This window comes from Narcine bancroftii, chromosome 5 (genome assembly GCF_036971445.1).
Source record: "Narcine bancroftii isolate sNarBan1 chromosome 5, sNarBan1.hap1, whole genome shotgun sequence".
Lineage (NCBI taxonomy): Eukaryota > Metazoa > Chordata > Chondrichthyes > Torpediniformes > Narcinidae > Narcine > Narcine bancroftii.
This window is the reverse complement of record NC_091473.1, coordinates 161,455,836-161,478,976: the sequence shown is the minus strand read 5'-3', so window position 1 is coordinate 161,478,976 and position 23,141 is coordinate 161,455,836. Positions and strand designations below refer to the sequence as shown.

The 23,141-nt window shown below is 51.9% G+C and overlaps 1 pseudogene; it reads right to left on the bottom strand.

The window, feature by feature from the left end:
- Positions 1 to 1,916: 1,916 nt before the first annotated feature.
- On the bottom strand, positions 1,917 to 3,307 carry LOC138764103 (G-protein coupled receptor 22-like; annotated as a pseudogene).
- Between the last annotated feature and the right edge of the window lie 19,834 nt (positions 3,308 to 23,141).

Below are 23,141 nucleotides of genomic sequence, written 5' to 3'. Positions count from 1 at the left end.
CTTCTGTACCGTTTAGAGAGGGACCGGGCAAGTGTGACACCTTGGTGTAACATCTGTGCTGCGACAGTTGGATTATAACGGGATACCTTTCAAATCATCTGGGCACACTCTTGAATGCCAAGGCAGGGAAGTCGATGGTATAAGTACCGATAAACGGGATTAGGCACGTGATAGTCAGCATCGACACGTTGGGTCGATTCGATAGACCTGGAGACATCTGGATTGAAACATGAAACGTAACCGATGGACGACTTGCGGATGTGTGCACCTGACGGATCTCCTCCCTCCTATGGATGAACAGCGGGCACAGCCACACGTTGTTGGCAGAAGAGGTGGTCTTTGCCCTGCCCCGCGGCAGTGTTTTACTCCCGTTATGGGGCGCTCCTGTTCAACAGGGGTTTAGGATAGGGGCAGCAGGTACCACTTCCCGTCCAAACCAAGAGCTCCGTCTGATGGTGGTCAGGAACCGTGGGCAGAGTTGTTGGACCACAGAACGAGGTGGAGAAAGGGAAACCACGCGGCGACAGTGTGGGCTGGAGTGTGACAGAAATAGTCGGGGAGGGTGCACCTGTGGACTGCAGCACTGAACCTATGTGGACCTGATGGTGGTCACAATGCGGATTGCACCAGGCACCGCGGAAGGGTCGGGGTAAAGTGTGAGGGTGGGGGTTGTGGGAGAATGTTGGGGTGATGGCATGGGGGAGGTGCGGGCAGGGGATGGAAAAAGTGGGGGTGAGATGTGAAAGAGGATTGGGAGCTAAGAGACGGCAGGGGAAGGGGGTGGGGAGTGCGGATGTGGGAAAGGATCAGGGCTTGGAGTGTGGGAGAGGGTTGGGGGATTGAGTGTGGGAGAGGGTCGGGTGTGGGAGAAGGTCGGAGGTGGGGGTGTGGCAGAAGGTCGGGGGTGGGGGTGTGGGAGGTCGGAGGATTGGGTGCGGGAGAGGGTTCGGGGTGGGGCTGTGGGAGAGGAGCTGTGGGAGAGGGTCGGGGAGGGGCTGTGGGAGAGAGTCGGGGGTGGGGGTGTGCGAAGGGGTCGGGGTGGGGGTGTGGGAGGTCGTGAGGGTGTGGGAGAGGACTGGGGGATGGGAGTATGGCAGAAGGTCGGGGATGGGGGTGTGGGAAGTCGGGGGGTTGGATGTGGGAGAAGGTCGGAGGTTGGGTGTGGGAGGTCGGGGTTAGTGTGTGGGAGAAGGTCGGGGTTTGTGGGATAGGGTCAGGGGGGTTGGGTGTGGGAGAGGGTCGGTGATTGGGTGTGGGAGAGGGCGAGGGTGGAAGTGTGGCAGAAGGTCGGGGGTGGGGGTGTGGGAGGTCGGGGGATTGGGTGTGGGAGAGGGTGAGGGTGGAAGTGTGGCAGAAGGTCGGGGTGGGGTGTGGGAGGGTCGGGGTGGGGGTGTGGGGGAGGTCGAGGGTGAGGGAGGACGGAGGGTTGAGTGTGGGGGAGGGTAGGGGTGTGGGAGAATGTCGGGGTTAGAGTGTGGGAGAAGGTCGGAGTTTAAGGTGTGGGAGAGGGTCAGGGGGTTGGGTGTGGGAGAGGGTCGGGTTTGGGAGAGGGTGGAAGTGTGGCAGAAGGTGGGAGTGTGGGAGAGGGTCGGGGTGGGGGTGGGGGAGGGTCGAGGTGTGGGAGAAGATCAGGATTGGGTGCAGGTGAGGGTCGGGGGATTGGTGCGGGAAAGGGTCGGGATGGGAGAGAGTCGGGGATTGGGTACGGGAGTGGGTCTGTGGAATTGAGTGCGGGAGAGGATCGGGGGGGGAGGGGGTTGGATGTGGGGGAGGGTCGGGGGGTGGAGGTGTGGGTGAAGATCAGGTTTGGGTGCGGGTGAGGGTCGGGAGGTTCGGGGCGTGTTGGATCGGGTCCGAGACCCAGAGTTAGTGAGTGGGGCTCCGCCGCTGATCCCGGTTCAACCCTTGAGCCGCCGCGTGTTCCGCTGGAGGCCCTCTCCTTCCCGCGGCAGGGCCTGCCGGACCCGGCAGGAAGCGTAAAAGAGCGGGACGGGCCTGGCGCCACGCGGGCGGCCTCAGGCCTTGTCCTCGGACGGAGGCTGCGGCGGGCGCCCGCTGCCGCGTCTCTGGTCCTTGCGCGGCTCCAGCCACGGGTTGTTGATGAGGGTGGCGCTGGGAGCCGGGCCCTCCTGCAACTCGGAGCCTGGCCGTTTGTGCAGCTTGCTCCGCAGCACCTTGCGGAACTTGTGGCGGGCCAAGGCGTAGAGCAGCGGGTGGAGCGCCGTGGTGGCGTAGGCCGGGGCCAGGGCGCAGAGGCGCAGGCGGAGCAACCGGTCGCTGGGCCCCAGGCAGAGCAGCAGCAGGTTGGCGACCGAGATCGGGGCCCAGCACAGCAGGAAGGTGGCCACGATCACCAGCGACATGCGGAGGAGCCGCCGCTGCCGCTGCCGCCGGTCCCGGTGCCGCTTCACCGCTCGCCGCAGCGCAATAATCACCGAGACCGAGGCGTGGACGCCCAGCGCCGGCGGCTGGGCCCCGGAGGCCGGAGTCAGCCTCCTGCTCTCGTAGTGGGTGGCCGGGCCCTTCCTCCGGGCCCGCGGCCGCTTGTGCCCGCGACCCAGGTACGAGCCAATGCGGATGTTGAGGGCCCGCAGGATGCGGGAGTAGGCCGCCAGCATGCCGCAAACGGCCAGCAAGAAGCCGGGGATCTGCAGCCAGAGGTGTCCAGCGGCCTGCCGCGGGGGCCCGGGACCGCACAGAAGGCTGCGGTTGTGGCCGGCCGCCGACAGCAGCTCCAGCTCCACGAAGGGCACGGAGAAGACGAGTAGCGACAGCATCCAGACGGCGGCGAGGAGCAGCACGGCGCGGCCCGGCGTCAGTAGCCGGTTGGCCGGCCGCACCGACATGTCGTAGCGGTCCAGGCTGATGAGCAGCACGCTGCTGGCTGTGGCCATGCTGCTGAAGGAGACGCACGCTTCGTGCCAGCAGCAGACGAGGGCGGCGTGGCGTTCGGGGGGGTCCCAGCACCACGCTGATGGTGAGGGGCAGGCTCACCAGGCAGGTGACGGTGTCTAGGACGTGCAGGTTGACGGTCACCGCGTTGCTCACCGACTCCACCAGGCCACTGTGCACGCAATAGAGCAGCAGCACTGTCAGGTTGCTGCCCACGCCTAGTACCAGCTCCAGCACCAGGAAGCTGGCAAGCGACGCCTGGAAGCTCACCGGGTAGCCCTGGGTCCCGGACGCCCGGTCTGCGCTCTCCGGAACCGAATCATCCAACTCCATGGCCGTGTGCAGCCGCTGCCCTCAGCATGGTCCCAGCGGTGGCATCGGCTCGCACTCCTGCAACACACATAATCGCAGCTGTCATCCCCGGCCGCGGGCCTCATCCCCTAACCTTCCCCCCCCCCCCCCCCGGGGCTGTGGAACGGGACAGAGCCGGGTCCAGGGCCCGAGGGGCGGGACAGAGCCGGGTCCGGGGCCCGAGGGGCGGGATAGAGCCAGATCCGGGGAGGCAAGTGGTGTGGCCTGATCTCCGGGTATCTCGATGCGGCAGAATTTGTTCGTCCAGGAGTTTCTAGAAGCAGCAGCAGGCAAATAGCCCAACTTGGAAAGGGTGCACTCCAGATCGTGCGTTGGCAAATGAGCCCTGCAAGGTAATCGGAGTTCCCGTGGGGAATATTAGGGGATCACTTCCTTAACTTTCAAGATGGACAAGGTTAAGCGTGGGCCTTGTCGCAAGTTACTGAATTGCTGGGGGGGGGGGGGGGGGGTGGTTAGGAGCCAAATAATTATAGAATTCGACGGAGGACTTGCGGAGTTCCTTGGGAGCGGCTGTTATCGGGCAAACCCACAGCTGACAAGAGGGAGTTGTTGGAGGTCCAACAAAAAAGGGTAAAACCAGAGCGTTCCAGTGCGAGGAAGAAGGTTGACGAGAGAGGTCGTGAATTTAATCAAGAAGGAAGGAAAAGATGACATCAACCACGTTCGGGAAGCTCAGGGCCCTCATAGAAAGTGAACAGGCAAGCAGACTGGGTGGTAAAGGTGTGTAGTATGCCTACATTCAGTGGGCACGGCGTTGAGTATAAAAGCAAGGAGGTCATTTTACAGCTAAATAAATCTTTGGTTAAGGCCATACTTGGAATACTGTGCAATTCTGGTCCTCCCATTGCAGGAAGGAGGCTTTAGAAAGGGCATCGAAGAGGTTTACTAGGGTGTTGCCTGGTATAGAGGGTATGAGTTATGCGGGGAGGTTGGATAAACTTGGGTCGTTTTCTCTGGAACATTGGAGGCTGAAGCGAGGTCAGATAAGAGGTTTATAACATCATGAGAGGGCAGTCAGAATCTTTTCCCCAGGGTAAAAGTGTCACCCACAAGACATGGATTAAGGTAAGGGAGATGAAGTTTAATGGAGGTGCGAGGCAAATACTTTACACACAGAGTGGTGGGTGCCGGGAACGGGCTGCCAGGAGCAGGGGTGGAAGCAGATCTGATGGACGTCTGGAAGGTTGGTAGATAGATGAAAGAGATGGAGGCTGATACAATAGATATATTCAAAATATTCTCGGATAGGTACATGGATGAAAGAAAAATAAAGGGTTATAGGTGTGAGAGGGGGAAAGGTTAGATTGATGTGGAATAGGTTTATGTACGGTACGAAGTCGTGGGCCAAAGGGCCTGTCGGGTACTGAAATGTTCTACCATATCTACCAAGTGCAGGTGTTTAACTTTGGTCTGGACATTATGCTGGGCACAGACATGGGCGCAAGGGTCTGTCCCGATGCTGCCTGTTCCATCTGATACGCTGGAGTCCGCGGATACTGCAATCTGGAAGAAGTCAGCGGGTCGAGCAGCATCCGTGGGAAGGGGGTGAGTGTGGAGGTGGGGAAAGAACGGTCCACGTTTCGGATTGGAACCCTTGTCACCAGCCTGAACGTCCAGGATCCCCAAGGATGCTTCTCGGCTGGTGACTTTCTCCAACAGGTTGAACATTTAATCTGCTGACTCAAGGCCATCAATGAATGATCGGAGAAGTGGTTAGTGCTGGAGATGGCCTGATCCCAGCCCGCGAGAATATCACATCTTTGCCTAACAGTCTCAATGTGTTCCTGGTTACTGCAGATTAGTTACTGTTCAGAGAGCACCTTGATTATGTCGCTTTCGTTCCCACAGAAACCATAAGGAGAGCAGCATCTGCGGGAGAGACCTGCGAAATAGCAATAAGCTTCTGCCGGGCAAGCTCTCAGCCGGCCGGCCGAATTGCACCGGGGAGAGGGGCTGCACGTCTGGACCTCGGCAAGGGTGACAACGGGCCTGGACAAGCGCAGGAGTGCGCGCGCACCCCCCCCCGCGAACGCCAGCTACGGCACGTGCGCACACGCAGCCCCGTGACGACAGGCCCGCGACGCGCGCACACAAACTCACACAGCCCCTGGAACAAACCTACAACCTCGCGTCACGTATTCCATCTGGACAGCCTTAAACCCCACAGCATGAACACTGATGTTTCTCAGTTCTGGTCCCACAGTTGCCATCACTTCTTTCCCCACTCCAACACTCTGTAGAGTTGGAATACATAGGTGTATTTCTTGTTGGCAATCGGCGGTGAGCGGTGTGTCGCACGCGTCAGTGCTGGGCCCACAACGCTTCACACTATACATAAATGATCTGGAAGACTGGACAGAGTGCAGTGGAACTAAGTTTGCTGTTGACACTTAATTGAGTGGAAAAGCAAATTGTGTAGAGTATACAGAGGACAAACAATGCTGGAGAATTCAGCAGGTCAATTAATGTTCCTGTACTTTATGTAGCAAAGATAAAGATACAGATATGGAGATTCGTAAGAGATATAGTTAGGTTAAGTGAGTGGGCAAGGGTCTGGCAGATGGAGAACAATGTGGGGACATGTGAAGTTATTCACTTTGGAAGGAAAAATGGAAGATCAGTTTTTTACTTAACTGGCAAGTAATTGCTACATCCTACCTTGCAGAGGACTTGGGAGTGCTTGGACCTGAATGGTAAAAGGTTGGTTTGCAGGGGCAGCAGGCTGTCAGGAATGTTGGCCATCATTGCTCAAGGGATTGAATTTAGGAGCAGGGAAGGTCATGCTGCAACTGTACGGGGTCCTGGTGAGGCCACAACTGGAGTACTGCGTGCAGTTCTGGTCTCCTTACCTGAGGGTTCTGTATTTTTATCTTTGCTACATAAAGGACACAGTCTGACCAGATGAGTTTCTCCAGCGTTGTGTTTTTACTTCAACCACAGTGTCTGCAGACTTTCACATTTTACTTTTGAGGAAGGATGCACTGGCTTTGGAAACAGTTTAGAAGAGCTTCACCCCAGATTGATTCCAGAGATGAGGGGGTTAGCCTCTGAGGAGAGATTGAATCGTCTGGGACTGTACTCACTGAAATTCAGAAGAATGAGAGGGGATCTTATAGAAACATAAGATTATGAAAGGTAACTTTTGTCTCCCGTAAGGTAGAATAGAGGTTGGTACATTTTTTCCACTGGTAGGTGAGATGAGAACTAGGGGACATAGCCTCAAGATCCAGGATTTAGGATGGAGATGAGGGGGAACCGCTTTTCCCAGAGGGCAGTGAATCTGTAGAATTCTCTGCCCACGGAAGCAGTGGAAGCTACCTCAGTAAATATATTTAAGACAAGATTGGGCAGATTTTTGCATAGTAGGATAACTAAGGGATATGGGGAAAAGGCAGATAGGTGGAAATGAGCCTATCAGCAGGCCAGCCATGATCTCATTGAATGGTGGAGCAGGCTTGATGGGCTGGATGGTCTACTCCTATTGACCATCCACCAACTCAGCCCCACTCCTCAGCTTTCTCCCCTAACCCTTAATGCCCTGATTAATCAAATTCCTGTTAATCTCTACCTTAAACACACCCAGTGATTTAGCTTCCACAGCTGCCTGTGGCAACAGACTCAAGACCCTCTGAATAAAGAATTTTTCCGCATCTCGGTTTTAAATTGACACTCTTTTATCCTGAAGTTATGCTCTCCTGTTCAAGAATCCCCAACTATGAGAAACATCCTAGCCACATTTACTCTGTCCAGGCCTTCCAGCATTCAAAATGTCTCAATGAGATCCCCTCTCATCATTCTGTATTCCAACAAGCACAGTACAGAGCTAACATCCTTTCTCATATGTTAACCCTTTCATCCTGGTATAATTCTAGTAAATCTTCTCGGAACCCTCTCCAACACCAGCACTCTTTTCTCAAATTAGACACCCAAAATTGTACACGGTACTCCAAGTGAGGACTCACCAGTGCTTTATAGGGTCTCACCATAACATCCCTGCTCTTGTATGCTATTCCTGTTGAAAAGAATGACAATATTGCATTTGCCGCCTTCACCACTGAGTCTACCTGGAGGATAACCTTTAGGGTATCCTGCATAAGGACTCTCAAATCCCTTTGCACATCTGAATTTTGAATTTTCTCCCTATTTAAATAATAGTCTGCCTGTCTATTTCTTCTACCAAAGTGCATGACCATACATTTTCCAACATTGTATTTCATCTTCCACCTCTTTGCCCATTCTCTTAATCTATCCAAGTTCCTCTGCAGCCTTTTGGTACCCTCAGCACCACCTCCCCTACCATCTGACACAAAGCCATCTATTTCATAATCTAACTCATTTATATACAATGTAAAAAGGGGTGGTTCCAACACTGACCCCTGCAGAACACCACTGGGAACTCATAGCCAACCAGAATAGGATCCCTTAATTCCTACTCTCTGTTTCCTGCCAACCAGCCAATATTCTAGCCATGCTGGTATCCTTTCTGTAATTCCATGGGCTCTCATCCTGTTTAGCAGCCATATGTGTGGTACCTTGTCAAAGGCCTTTTGAAAGTCCAAATATACCACATCCACTACATCTCCCCTGTCCATCCTACTTGTGCCTCTTCAAAAAATTGCAATAGGCTTGTCAGGCCTGATTTCCCTTTAAGGAAACCATGCTGACTTGGGCCTATCTTTTCATGCATCTCCAGGTATTCTGTGACCTTGACAATGGACTACAACCATCGGCGTCACGCTAATAGATCTGTCATTTCCTTTCTGCTGCCTCACTCCCTTCTTTAACAGTGGAGTGACATGAGCGATCTTCCAGTCCACTGGGACCATGCCAGACTCCATTGATTCCTGGAAGATGATTACCAATATCTCCACAATCTCTACAGCTACCTCCTCTGAACTTGAGGGTGCATTCCATCCAGTCCAGGAGACTTATCTACCCTTAGACCATTTAGCTTCCCAAGTACCTTCTCTCTTGTGATCGTGACTGCATTTACATCTCTTCTGAGAGAGCCATGAGATTCTGTTATGCTAGAATGTCTTCCACAATAAAGACTGATCCAAAATGTTCATTCAATTCCTCTCTCTCCCACTGCAATTTCTCTGGTGTCGTTTTCTATCAGTCTGATCATTCTTTCACCCTTTAATATTACTTGCTAACCTTTTATAATTAATCTTTTCCTTCCTAATCACCTTATTGGTTGTCTTCTCTAAGTTTTTAAATGTTTTCCAGCCCTATCTCCTCCCACTAATTTTTGTTTCCTTGTCTGCCCTTCTCTTTCGCATTGACTTTGGCTTTAACTTCCCTCGTCGGCCACAATTGTCTCATTTTCACATATTTATTTCCGTTTGGTACGTGCCTGTCCTGAACTCTCCTCATTTCTCACAGAAATTCCCACCATTGCTGATCTGCTGTCTTCCCCATTAGTGGCTTTTCCAGTCAACTTTGGCCAGTTCCTCTCTCATACGACTGTAATTTCCTTCACTCCACTGAAATCAAGATACATTGGACTTTAGTCTCTCCCTTTCAAAGTGAACTCAATCATTTTGTGATCACCATCTCCTAAGGGTTCCTTTGCCTTAGGCTCTCGAATCACCTCTGGTTCATTACACAGCACCCAATCCAGAACAGCCGATCCCCTGGTGGGCTCATCAACAAGTTGCTCCAATAAGCCATCCCGTAGGCATTCAACAAACTCTCTGCCAGTTTTCCAGGTGTGATTTCAAACATCAAAAAACTTAATCACAGTCTCCAACCTCTGGATCCCACTCCCCCTCACAATGGACAGTGAATCAGGCAGTGGGACATCAAGACCTCCCCAGTCTGCAACCCCCTCACAAGACACAAAGGTTTCCCATTTCCCACCTCATATTGTATTTGCTAAGTCCTTGCCCAATCATCTTCCCCCATCAACACATAGAATACTATAGATCCCTCTCACCCACCTGCCTTTCTTTGTAGAAAAACCCAAGGATATTGTCTGATCCATTGAATTTCTCCAGCAGCTCATTGTCTACTTCCCTTTTAGATTATTCTGGAGCAGGATTAGTCCATTCAGCCCATCAAGTCCCCACCATTCCATCATGGCAGATTTATTTTTCTTTTCAACCCCATTTTCCTGTCTTCGCTCCATTACTCTTCATTCCCTTCCTGATCAAGAGCCTATCTACGTCTGTCTTAAATATCCCCAATGACTTGGCCTCCTCAGCTGTCCATGGCAATGAATTCCACAAATTCACCACCCTCTGGGTAAACAAATTCCTCCTCATCTCCATTCCAAAGGGACATTTTTGTATTCTGAGGCTGTGTTTTCTGGTCCCAGCCCCCCCCCCCCCCACACAAGAAAGATCCTCCACACACCCACTCTATCTAGGCCTTTCAGAATTTGATAAGTTTCAATGAGATCCCCTTCATTCTGAACTCCAGTGAGTACAGTCCCAAAGACATCAATCACTCCTCATACAAAAACCCTTTCATTTCATTTTAGCCTCTTTAGATCCATTTCACAACTTCCATTCCAACCAAACTTTGTGCTATCAGCTAATTTACCATCGACTTTCATGCCTCCATCCAAGCCATTTATATAAATTGATGAACAGTGATGATGTCAGCACCGATCTCCATGGCATCCCACATGCTTCATGTTGCCAGCCAGATAAAACCTGGTTATGCCACGATCCACTGACACCAACATATCGCCTCCTGTGCCACAAGTTCTCACCCTATTGAATGCCCTTGTAAACCCTCCAGCTCTCCTTAGACACAGCACACCTTACTTCAAAGAATTCCAATCAATAGTCAAACATAATATTCCTTTCACAAAATCACATTGACTTTGCCCAATTACTTGAATGTTGAGTAAAACACGAAAGTCTGCAGACACTGTGATTGAAGTTAAAAAGCACAATGGTGGAGTAAATCAGCAGGTTAAACAGTGTACTTTATAGAGCAAAGATAAAGGTACATAACTAATGCTTTAGGGTTGAGCCCTTCATCAAGGTGCGAGCAAAATGTCGGCAGGTGCCTGAACAAAATGGTGTGGGGGAGGGGTAGGGGAGGAGCACAGTCCCACAGATAAGGTGAATAGGTGGATAAGGAAGGGGGGGGGTTGGCTCTGTGAATGGAGAGGGAAGGGGTGGAGAGCTGGAGGAAAGAAAGAGAGATGGGGAAGAGAAGGAGTAGGCTCACAGAAATTGGAGAAACTGATGTTAATGCCATCCTGTTGGAGAGGCCCAGATGGAAAATTAGGTGTTGTTCCTCTAATTTATGGGTAGTCCTGAAGGGATGGTATGCTAGGCAATGGACAGACATGTCGTGGGAGTGGGGCGCAGAACTGAAATGGTTGGCCACTGGGAGATCCCTGTAACCGATGCGGGTGGAGCGAAGGGATCTCCGATGCTGAGAAGACCACAATGGGAGCAGCATATAGAGTAGGTAACTCCCACGGATACACAAGTGAACCATGGCTTCACTTGGAAGAACTGTTTAGGGGCCTGAATGGTGGTGGGGGTCAAGGTGTGGGCGCGTGCAGCACTTCCTGTGGTCGCAGGGGAATGATTAATGGGAGTGGATGAGTGGATGAGGGAGTCATGGAGGGAGCGTTCCCTGCGGAAGGCAGAGAGGGGAGGAGAAGGTAGTGCAGAAATAAAACCACAGTGGTATAGTAAAGCCAAAGATCAGGGTTGAATAGTACTGTTACACAATGCAAGGTACAATCTAATAGTGACATGGTAAGGATGGGAGTGGGGTGGGGAAGCTAGTGGGAGTGTAACTAGATGTCAGTGTCCTTATCCACGATCACAGAAAATACAGTCAGGAATCAGTGGTGTTAGCCTTCACTGCAAGGTGGTTTAAGTCCTGAACCCCAGCAATGGACTGGGTTTTGGTGAGATCCCATCACAAGCTGAGTGTGCAGTTTTGGTCCCCTTATCTGAGAAAGGAATTCCTGTCATCGACATAGTTCATCAGACTGGTTCCTTGAATGGAGATGGATGTGTGAGGAGAGATTGGGTGTTTATTCACTGGAATGCAGAAAAATGAACGGGGATCTCATAGAATGTTCTAACAGCATGTTCTTTGTGGCTGGGGAGTCAGGAACCAGGGGTCAGGACACAGACAATGCCTTTTAGAGGCAGAGTCCAGAGAAAGGTCACCATAAGACCAGAAAACATAAGAGCAGAAATAGACTATTCAGCCCATCAAGCCTTCCCCACCATTTAATCATGAGCTGATCCATTTTCCCACTCAACTCCACTGCCTGGTCTTCTCTCCATAACATTTGATGTTCTGGCTAATCAAGAACCTATCAATCTCTGTCTTAAATACACCCAGTGCCCTGGCCTCCACAACTACCTGTGGCAACAAATTCGCAGATTTACCTCCCCCTGGCTGAAGAAATTCCTCCACATCTCTATTCTAAGTGGATGCCCTTCAATCCTGAAGTTGTATCTCTTGTCCAAGATCAGTGGTTTTCAAACTTTTTATTTCCACTCACATCCCAATTTAAGTAATCCCTATGCCATAATGCCCTGTGATTAGTAAGAGATTACATGTTAGTGGGAAGGGAAAGTTGAGAACCACTACCCTATACCCAATTGTGATTGAAATATTTTGCTTTGGAGTTATAAGACCATGTACATAACGAGACATTTAGGTACAATTAAAACAGTGGTTTTCAAACTTTCTCTTTCCACTCACATATCACCTTAAGCAATCCTTTACTAATTACAGGGCATTGATGGTATAGGGATTACTTAAGGTGGGATGTGAGTGGAAAGAAAAAGTTTAAAAATCACTGTCAATGACTCTCCCACCATGGGAAACAACCTTTCCACATTGACTGTTCACACCTTCCAACATGAGAAATGTTTCATTGAGATCCCCCCTAATTTTCGTAAATTCCAACGAGTACAGGTGCTCCCTATATGATGACCCTTTTATTCCTGCAATCATCCTTGTGAACCTCCTCTGAATTCTCTCCAATGTCGGCACATCCTTTCTTAAACGAGGAGCCCAAAACTGCTCACAATACTCCCACAGAGGGTGATGAATCCATGGAATTTCTACTGCAGGTGGCAGCGGAGGCTGTGACTAAATATATCCAGCAAGACGGCAGCTACATTACTGCTGAAGAGATGAAGAATGTGGGGAGAGGATCCTGATTGAATGGCCAGCCGCAGGTGTTGTGGATGCTGCTGTGAGGGTGGACAGTGCAGTTAATTGTAAAGAGAATGGTGCAGTGAAGGACATGGTTAACGGTGAGGTGAATAGTGAAGTGAAGGGCGTGGTGGGTGGTGTGAATGGCAAGGTGAATTTAGCGGTGAAGGGTGCAGTGGGCTGCGTGGTGAATGGCGAGGAGAGTATAGCAGTGAACAGTGAGGTGAGTGGTGTGAATGGTGAGGTAAATGTAACGGTGAAGGGCGTGGTGAACGGAACAGTGAACGGTGAAGTGAATGTAGCAGTGAAGGGTGTGGTGGGTGGCGTGGTGAATGGTGAGGTTAAGGGCGTGGTGGGTGGCATGATGAAAGGTGCAGTAAAAGGGTGCAGTGAAGGGTGAGGTGACGGATGACTGAGGGGTGAGGGGAGGGGCGAAGCAAAGGGAGAGGTGAGGGGCAAGGGGAAGGGCGAAGAGAGGGGAAGGGCGAGGCGGATGACTGAGGGGAGAGGGGAGGGGCAGGGTGAGGGGAGGGGCAAAGGACAAGGTAGAGGGAGAGGTGATGGACGGGGTGAAGGACGACTGAGAGGTGAGGCGAAGGGCGAGGTGACAGATGCGGCGAGGGGTGGGGTGACAGATGCGGCGAGGGGTGGGGTGAGGGCGGGGCAAGGTGAAGGACGAGGGGAAGACCGAGGTGAAGGGAGTGGTGAAGGGCAAAGTGAAGTGAGGGGTGAAGGGCTAGGTGAGGGGTGAGGTGAGGGGTGAAGTGAAGGGGAAGGGAGATGTGAGGCGAAGGATAACTGGGGTGAGGGGAGGGAAAGGCTGAGGAGAGGGGCAAGGTAAGGGGAGAGGCAAAGGATGATTGAAGGGCAAGGGGAGGGGTGAGGCGAGGGAAGGGCAATGTGATATGTGACGTGAACAGCAAAGTGAAGGAGAAGGGTGAGGTAGAGGTAGAAGCGAAGGGCAAGAGGAAGGACGACTGAGGGGTGAGGCGATGGATGGGGTGGAGGTGAGGCGAAGGGAGGCGCAAAGGTTGGGGGAAGGGAGAGGAGCAGGGTGAGGTGAAGTGAGAGGTGAAGGGCGAGATGAGGGGTGAGGCGAGGGGAGAGGTGAAGGTCGAGGTGGAGGGGAAGGGTGAGGTAGAGAGAAAGGGAGGGGAAGGGCAAGGGGAATGGCAAGGTGAAGGGCAAGGAGAAGTGAGAGGTGACTGAAGGGTGAGGTGAGGGGCAGGCAAGGTGATGGGTGAAGTGGAGGGGAAGGGTGAGGTAGAGTGGAAGGGCAAGGTGATGGGAGAGGCGAAGATCGAGGGGGAGGGGAAGGGTGAGGTGAGGGGTGAGGTGAAGAGTGAGGGGAAGGGCGTGGGGAGGGGAGGGATGAAGGGTGAGGCGAAGGGTGACTGAGGGGCAAGGGGAGTGGTGAGGGAGGTATAGGACAAGGGGAGGAGTGCAGGGAGAGGGGAAGGGCGAGGTGAGGGGTGAGGCGAAAGTTGACGGGGTGAGGTGGAGGGGAAGGATGAGGTAGAGGCGAAGGGCATGGCAAAGGGAGAGGGGAGGGGAGAGGTGAGAGTCGAGTGGAGGACAACTGAGGGGAGAGGTGACAGACAGGGCGAGGGGCAAAGGATGAGGTGAAGATGAAGAGAAAGGAGAGGCAAAGGGCAAAGTGATGGACGAGGGGAAGGATAATTGAGGGGTGAGGTGATGGATAGGATGAGGGGTGAGGTGAAGGGAGGGGTGGATGAGGGGAAGGGAGAGGAGTAGGGTGAGGGGTGAGGGGAAGGGCGAGGTGAGGCAAGGGCAAGGATGTGAGGTGAGGGGTGAGGCGAGGGTCGAGGGGAAGGATGGGGTGAGGTGAGGAGAGAGGTGAAGGGCGACAGGGGTGAGGGGAGAGGTGGATGGAGGGGCAAAGGGTGGTGGAGGGAGAGGTGAGGGGAGAGGGGCAAGGTGAAGGGAGAGGGGAAGGGTGAGGCAAAGGGCAAGGTGAAGGGAGAGGGGAGGGGTGAGGTGAGGAGAGAGGTGAAGGGCGACAGGGGCAAGGGGAGAGGCGGATGGAGGGGCGAAGGGCAGTGGAGGGAGAGGTGAAGAGAGAGGTGAGGGGAGAGGGGGAAAGGTGAAGGGAGAGGGAAAGGGTGAGGCAAAGGGCAAGGTGAAGGGAGAGGGGAAGGGGAGGGGTGAGGTGAGGGAAGAGGTGAAGGGCGACTGAGGGTCGAGGGGCAGGGTGAAAGGCGAGGTGGAGGGAGAGGGGAAGGGCAAGGAGAAGCAAGACATGAAGGGCGAGGTGAAGGGTGACTGAGGGGCGAGGTGAAGGGTTGGGTGAGGCAAAGGGAGGGGTGAAGCAAAGGATGAGGGGAAGAGCGAGGCGAAGGGAGAGGGGAAGTGTGAGGTGAAGTGAGAGGGGAGGGGCGAGGTGAGGGGCAGGTGATGGTGAAGTGGAGGGAAGGGTGAGGTAGAGTGGAAGGGTAAGTTAGAGGGGAGAGGTGAAGGGTGAGGGGAAGGGCGTGGGGAGGGGTGGAGGGAAAGGTGAAGAGCGAGGGGAAGGGAGAGATTAATGGAGAGGGTAATGGAGAGGTGAATGGGGATGTGAATGGCGAACATTGCAGTGAACAGTGCATCATGCCTTTGAGTGCGGTAGGTCATGCCTTAAGAGCCTAATTAAGTTTTTTGAGAAAGTGACAAGAGAAATTGATATAGATAGGGTGATAGATGTGTTGTCCGTGTGTTTTAGTAAGGCATTTGACAAGATTAGCCACAGTATACTTGATCAAAAGGTCTTGAGGCATGTGATCCATGGAACCTTGGCTGAGTGGATACTGGTTTGTGTGAAGAAAGCAGAGAGGGTGGTAGAACATGAAGGTCAGTGACTAGTGGAGTTCTGCAGGGATCTGTTCTGGGACCCCTGCTCTTTGTGATTTTTATAATTGACTTTGTTGAAGAAGTGGAGAGGGTGGATGAGTAAGTTTGCAGACGACACAAAGGTTGGAGGTGCTATTGATGGTGCAGAAAGTTATTGTAGATTACAATAGGATATGGTCAAGATGCAGAGTTGGTGGAGAAGTGGTGGATGGAGTTCAATCCAGATAAGTGTGAAGTGATGCAGTTTGGTTGATTGAACCTGAGGGCACAGTACAGGACAGGATCAAACAGGCACATGGATTTAAGAACATTGGAGGGTTCTAGGCTGTGAGGGTAGGAAGGATTAGCTTGTTCTGGAGTTAATTTTAATTTAGCACGGTAACAGGTCCTTCCAGCCCATAAGCCCATGCTGCTCAAATACATCCAATTAACCCCATATGTCTTTGTGGGGAAAACCAAAGCACCTGGTGGAAATCCACACCGACATGGAGAGAACATATAAACTCCCGACAAATATCGCTGGATTCGAACTCGGGTTGCTGGCACTGTAATCACTACATCTTGTGGACCTCTATTAGTTCTCCTCTCATCCTTCTTTGCTCCAAAGACAAAAGTCCTAGCTCAGATAATCTTGCTTTGTAGATTTATGATTCTTCCCCGACTATTCTCAGCTGCACCCAGAGCAACTCTATACCATTCTAGACATGATAAGAAGATCGGTGAGAATTTGGTGGCATGGCTATCTTAGTAGTTAGTGAAATGCTGTAACAGTACCTGTGGTCAGGTCAAGGATTGAATCCGTCGCTGTCTGTAAGGAGTTTGTATATTCTCCCTGTGTCTGGATGGGTTTTCCCTGGGGGCTCTTATTTCCTCCCGCCATTCGAAACATACTGGGGTGTAGGTTTATTGGGTGTAATTGGGAGGCATGGTCTTGTGGGCTGAAATGGCCTGTAACCGTGCTGTTACGTCTAACATTTTTTTAAAAATGAAATCTAAATACTGTAAATGAAATCTAAATACTTAGCAAATTAGACAATACCCGTGAAGAGAAACTGAGTTAATGCTTCAGGAGGACCTAGGGAAAAAAAAAACATTTCCAGTTGGACCACACTTGGTGCATTGTGCAAGGATTTGGTCACCACACTACAGGAAGGGATTTCTCTTCTCTCTCTTTGGCTTGGCTTCGCGGACGAAGATTTATGGAGGGGTATGTCCACGTCTGCTGCAGGCTCGTTGATGACTGACAAGTCCAATGCGGGACAGGCAGGCACGGTTGCAGCAGTTGGAAGGGAAAAGTGGTTGGTTGGGGTTGGGTGTTGGGTTTTTCCTCCTTTGTCTTTTGTCAGTGAGGTGGGCTCTGCGGTCTTCTTCAAAGGAGGTTGCTGCCCGCCGAACTGTGAGGCGCCAAGATGCACGGTTGGAGGCGATATCAGCCCACTGGCGGTGGTCAATGTGGCAGGCACCAAGAGATTTCTTTAAGCAGTTCTTGTACCTCTTCTTTGGTGCACCTCTGTCTCGGTGGTCAGTGGAGAGCTCACCATATAACACGATCTTGGGAAGGCGATGGTTCTCCATTCTGGAGACGTGACCCACCCAGCGCAGTTGGGACTTCAGCAGCATGGATTCGATGCTTGCGGACTCTGCCAGCTCGAGTACTTCGATGTTGGTGATGAAGTCATTCCAATGAATGTTGAGGATGGAGCGGAGACAGCGCTGATGGAAGCGTTCTAGGAGCCGTAGGTGATGCCGGTAGAGGACCTATGATTCGGAGCTGAACAGGAGCATGGGTATGACAACGGCTCTGAACACGCTGATATTTATGTGTTTCTTCAGGTGGTTGTTTTTCCAGACTCTCTTGTGTAGTCTTCCAAAGGCACTATTTGCCTTGGCGAGTCTGTTGTCTATCTCTTTGTCGATCCTTGCATCAGATGAAATGGTGCAGCTGAGGTAGGTAAACTGGTTGACCGTTTTGAGTTCTGTGTGCCCGATGGAAATCTGGGGGGACTGGTAGTCATGGAGGGGAGCTGGCTGATGGAGGACCTCAGTTTTCTTCAGGCTGACTTCCAGGCCAAACATTTTGGCAGTTTCCGCAAAACAGGACGTCAAGCGCTGAAGAGCTAGCTCTGAATGGGCAACTAAAGCGGCATCGTCTGCAAAGAATAGTTCACGGACAAGTTGCTCTTGTGTCTTGGTGTGAGCTTGCAGGCGCCTCAGATTGAAGAGACTGCCATCCGTGCGGTACTGGATGTAAACACAGTCTTTATTGTTGAGGTCTTTCATGGCTTGTTTCAGCATGTCAAAATACATGAATGCAGGAGGAACTCACCCAGTCTTGCAATGTCCAAAGGAACGAAAGATAGAAAACTGATGTTACGGGCCTGAGTTCTTTCTCAAGGTGTGAGTGAAAAAGACAAGAGTCTGAATTAAAGGCTGGGGAAAGAAAGGGAGAAGATTGGGAGTTCAGATCAATAGATGAAAGTTGTTGATTGGATATGGTAAGAGGAAAGGTGAGAATTGATTTTGGCCTCTGTGAAAGGAGACAGAGGAGAGAGAGGGGAAAGGAGACAGGAGGACAAAGATGGGGAGGGGCTCTAAGGGAAAGCAGAGAAGTTGATGTTAATGCCATCTGGTTGGAGGGTGTCCAGACAGAAGATCCTCCAATTTTCAGGTGGTCTCAGATTAGCAGTATATGAGACCATAGACAGAAATGTCGGCATGGGATTTGGGCATGGAATTGAAATGGGGGATCCACACTAATGCAGCATCAGAGTGAAGGTACTCAGTGAAGCCATCTCCCAGTCTGTGCCTCGTCTCTCTGATGTCGAGAAGACCACAATGGGAGAACTGGATGCAGTAGATGACTCTTGCAGATTCACAAGTGAAGCATCACCAGTCTGTGGCAGGAATGCAAGGTTGCTGTTATGAGGAGAGATTGAATTGGCTGGGTTATTCTCACTCAAATTTAGGAGGCCAAGGGAAAATCTTACAGCCGTGTTTTTAAAATTGCAATGGCCGTAGATAGGGTAACTATTTGGAGTCCATTATCCCAGGGACAGACAAGGTCAAAATAGATGGGGTGCACTACAACCACAATGGTGGTGCTGCTAGCTTTGAAATAGGGGTTAGGGGGTAGTGAGTGACAGCTGAGGTGTCTGATGGAGATGAACACAGAAGGTGAGAGCTTCAAAGAGATCAACAAGCCTTCCATACTTTATGTCTGCCGCCACGTCATTTTGTTTCTACTTTCCAAAGCCTCTCCCTCCTGACCCCACATATGACCCCCCCCCCCCCCCCCAATTTCCATTACACATTCATGCACTGTGGATGAATCCTATCTTCCTGCACATGGACCAGACCAGGGTAGGGTGGGAGAGGAAGTGGATGGTGGGGAAGATCACTACACATCTGGCCCCTCCCAACAAACCCCACCAGTTCCTGTTCAGTAATTGAAGCCCCTCCCTTCCACCTGCTGTCACTTTATTCCTTTAAGCAAACTTGGAACCCCTCCCTCTTGTTGGTTCCCACCCATTAAAGCCTTCCTTGTCCCCAACCCACAGAAGCCCATTTCCCTTTGACCTCTCACCCACCCCTCCCACTGACATTTACCCTGAAATGAGGTGACTGAACTGAAAGCAGCAAACCCCCTTTTGTTGCTCAGTATTGGGCATCCTCCCGTAACCTTTCAGTCCTCATTGGTTCCCTCTTGATCCATGAGTGCTGTGGGTAAACCCTCCAGTACACAGTCTACAATACCAGAGGGAGGGGGTGAACAATGGGATGGGATCATCTCCTGGGGACACCCATTTCTGGGTTTCAGCAGGAACAAGAGCTGTGGATCCCAAGGACAAGGGTCAATGATAGGGATGGAAGCGATGACTTCTTGGGGAGGGTTTGTAATCGGAATGAGGGGGGAGGGGTGGTGGGTGGTGGAACTGAAGTAGCTTGGGTGCAGAGAGCTTCTGCCATTACTGGGGATGCATTACTTGCACCTTCCTTTACCAGAAACTTCACACAAGCTTAGCCCATCATTTCAGATCACAGCTGATCTTCAACATTTTACTGCATTATCCCCTGTGCTCAATTTAATGAGAATGAGTTTATTGTCATGCACACAAATACAATGAAATTCCTACTTGCTGCTGCTGAACAGGTCTGCAATCCAGATAGATAACATGTCAGGAAGGTAAGATACAGAGACAATTAAATTGTCCCAGTATAGAAAGAAATAGGTACGATTTCACAGTTACAGTGAATGCAAGAAGAAAACAGTGTTCAATAGTGCACACACGCCTTTTCAGTGGTTCCTTTATATCCACAAATCTAGCGATCCCCGTCACTAACAGAGAAATTACAGTTTTATGTGCTGACCTACATAAATTTACTCCACAACAAACGAATGCTTCCCTTCCTTACAGCCCATCACCCTCTATTTTCTTGCATCCATGTGCCTGTCTCAGAGTGTTTCAAATGTCCCTGTTGTTTCAGCTTCCACCACCACCTCTGGCAACACATTCCAGATCCCCATTACTTGTGTCAAAAAAAACCTCTTACCCCTGACATCTCCCTAAACTTTCCTCCTTCACCTTGTTCAGATTTCATCTGGGGTTTGCCGTCTTGCCGGGAAAAAGGTGCTGGCTGTCTATCTTATCTATGCCTCTCATAATCTTGTACACCTCATTAAGTTACCTCTCATCATCCAAATACCCAGGGGCTGATGCCCCCCCCACCCCCACCACCACAATACATTACCATCGAGTGAAGACTTTTCTCCCCATCTCATTCCTAAATGAGAAGTTCTGACAGTGTTATACACATCCTCACCAGGGGAACATAATCTTCAAAGTCACCAGAGGATTCTTCACACAGATACAGGCCTTCCACCCACCTTGACCATGCTGACCCCACCAATCCCCCTTCCCTGCATTAAGTCCGTAATCCTAACTCCTTTCCAGTCCATGTACCCTCCATCACCTCTGTCTCAACAAACCATTCACAATGGGGGCCATAGGGCCTACCTGGCAGCCACAGCACAATTAAGGGGGAGGGGGGTGCTGACTGAAATCATACATTTTTTTTATGTAGTCGGTAGGAGAGAAATACTCAAGAAGCCAACTAAACATGACTGCTTAGGGAAGGGGCCCCATAAACTTTGAGCAGAGTCCTAAGGAGACCATAGCCAAAAAAATGTTGAGAATGGCTTGACTTGATGTTCACCAATCTCTAGAGTCTAGGACATAGAACACTGCAGCACAGTACAGACCCTTCAGCCCATGATGTTGTGCTGACCTATATATTCCTACCAAAAAAAACCTCTTTTTCTTTCATCCATGTGTCTGTCTTCGAGCTCCTTAAATGTCCCTGTTGTTCCAACCTCCCCCACCATCCCTGGCAATGCATTCCAGGTACCCACTGCTCTGTGTAAAAAAAAATGTACCACTGATGTCTCCCCTAAACTTTCCTCCTTTCACCTTGTACGGGTGTCCTCTGGTGTTTGCTACTCCCAGCCTGGGAAAATTGTGCTGGCTGTCTGCCTTAACTATGCCTCTCAGAATCTTGTAGACCTCTATTAAGTCACCTCTCATCCTTCTTTGCTCCAAAGCAAAAAGCTCCAGCTCTGCTAACCTTACATCATAAGACATATTTTGCAATCCAGCCAACATCCTGGTAAATCTCCTCTGCTCCCTCTTCATAGCATCCACATCCTTCCCATAATGAGGTAACCAGAACTGAACACAATTCTTGAAGTGTGGTCTCACCAGAGATTTGCAGAGTTGCAACATTCCTTCATGAATGAAGCCCAGCATCCCATTGGCCTTCTTAACTCTCTGTGAAAAATTTACTCCTCTGGACCCTTTTAAATTTCTGCCCTCTCACCTTAAACCCAGCCCTCCACTTGAGTCTTTGCCTCAGATAAAGTCTACCGACTCTCTGTTCCTCTCATTATTTTACACACCTCAGCCATCTCCTATGTACTAGATCAGCTGTCATTCATTAACCCCCCATTTCACAACCAGCATTTCCACAGAATCACAGAAAGGAAGCCCACCTTGCCCATGACCACTCTCCCTGTCTTTGGGACAATTGACCCCACCCCCCCAGCCCATCTCCGCCCCTGGCAGATTTACAAGGTCATCCTTCAGCTTCCTCTGTTCCAATGAGATTAGCCCAGGCTATCCAAACTTCCTCTTCAACTACAACTCTCCATTCCAGCCAACATCCTGCGTAACGTCTTCTCTGATGTCCAGTTCTGGAGCATTCTGAACTGGACATTATTCTCCACAGTGGCCTGACCAATATTCAGACCAGCTGCATCATGGCCTCGCAACCAAAGAGCCCTGTGCAAGAACTTTGCCAAATGCAAAGTCACCAACCAGGCTTTGGAACATCTCCTGTGCTGCTGTGTAGCGAGGGAGACCAGACCTGTACACCGTCCCTCCAGGGGCACTCCCTCAGAGCGACCCCTCCAGCGGACGGCATTCCCTCAGTACCAATCCCGCGCGGTGCGGCGCTCCTTCTGTACTACCTCTGCCACCTCGCGGCAATCCCTCTCTACTACCCGCGGCGCGACGCTCCTTTGCACCTACCCCTCGTGGCACAGCGCTCCATCAGCACCGCTGCAGCGCTCCCTCGACAACTGTCCCTCAGGCGCGGCGGTCCCTCGGCCCCGCACCCTCGCAACGTTGTGCTCCCTCCGGAACACCATTTCCCGCGGCACGACGCTTCCTCGGCACAGCCCCCGCACACAGTGAGGCGCTCCCTCAGCAAAAAGGAGAGGGGAGCCCCACTGGTCGGGTCCGGCTGAGTAACCGCGGTAAGGGAGATCAGTGGGCGGCTCCGGAGCCCAGAGAAGGTGGACGTTTGTCCGCCGCGATCGGGAGCAGGGTTAACGGGGCGGGATGGCCGGCACGGGCGTGATGGGCCGAGTGTCCCAGGCGCCTCACTCTCGGGAGAAGGGCGACTGTCCAGAGATGGGACCAGATCGCCAGGGCTCCGCTTCCTTGGCGCCCAGCCTCCGTCCGAGTACTGCCTTGCTGTAGCGCCCAGATTGGACTCCATCTGCCCCCCCCCCTCCCCCTCCCAAACCCTCCCTCCCGCCACTGCCAGCCGGACGCACTCACCGCAGCCCAAGGTCCGGCCGCCGCAGCGCTCCCGCCGCAGTTTGAAGAGCGGCTGCTAAGCGCTGGCTGCAGCACCGATGCGGAGGCGGAGCCGCTCCCGTGGGAACAACCCCTTCCTGGGCACTTCTCCAGTGCACGGGCAGCGAGGGGAACCCCCGTGTGGGTGAGAGAGAGGGGGGGTGTGTGTGTGTGAAGGTGAGGGAAACCGCACGTGTGTGTATGTGTGTGTGAAGGTGAGGGAAACCGCACGTGTGTGTATGTGTGTGTGAGAGGAGAGAGAGAGAGATTGTGCGTGAGAGAGAAAGATAGTGTGCATGTGCGTGTTGTGCGTGAGAGAGGGTGTGTATGTATGTGGGTGAGAGAGAGACCATGTTCGAGAGAGGGAGTCTGTGTGTTTGTTTGATGATTACTGCGTTCCTTGCCTCACACCTCCTGGAAGGGGGAGGGGGAGGGGGAGGGGGGGGGGTGGTGAACGTTCTCCTCAAAACACTCACCTGGACTGCAGTGAAGAGATTCCCGATGCAATGAATGGGGGCACTGGAGGTTCCCTCACACTGTTCATGTCCTGGAGGCTCCATCAAAGTATACGCTGCACTGGAGCTCCCTCACACTCTACCCTGCACTGGTGCATACTCATGCTCTACCCTGCACTGGAGCTCCCTCACAGTGGAGCTCCCTTGCCCTCTACCCGGCACTTGGAGCTCTCATGCTCTACCCTGCACTGGTGCACTCTGGTATGGTCCCTTACTTTTCATGCAC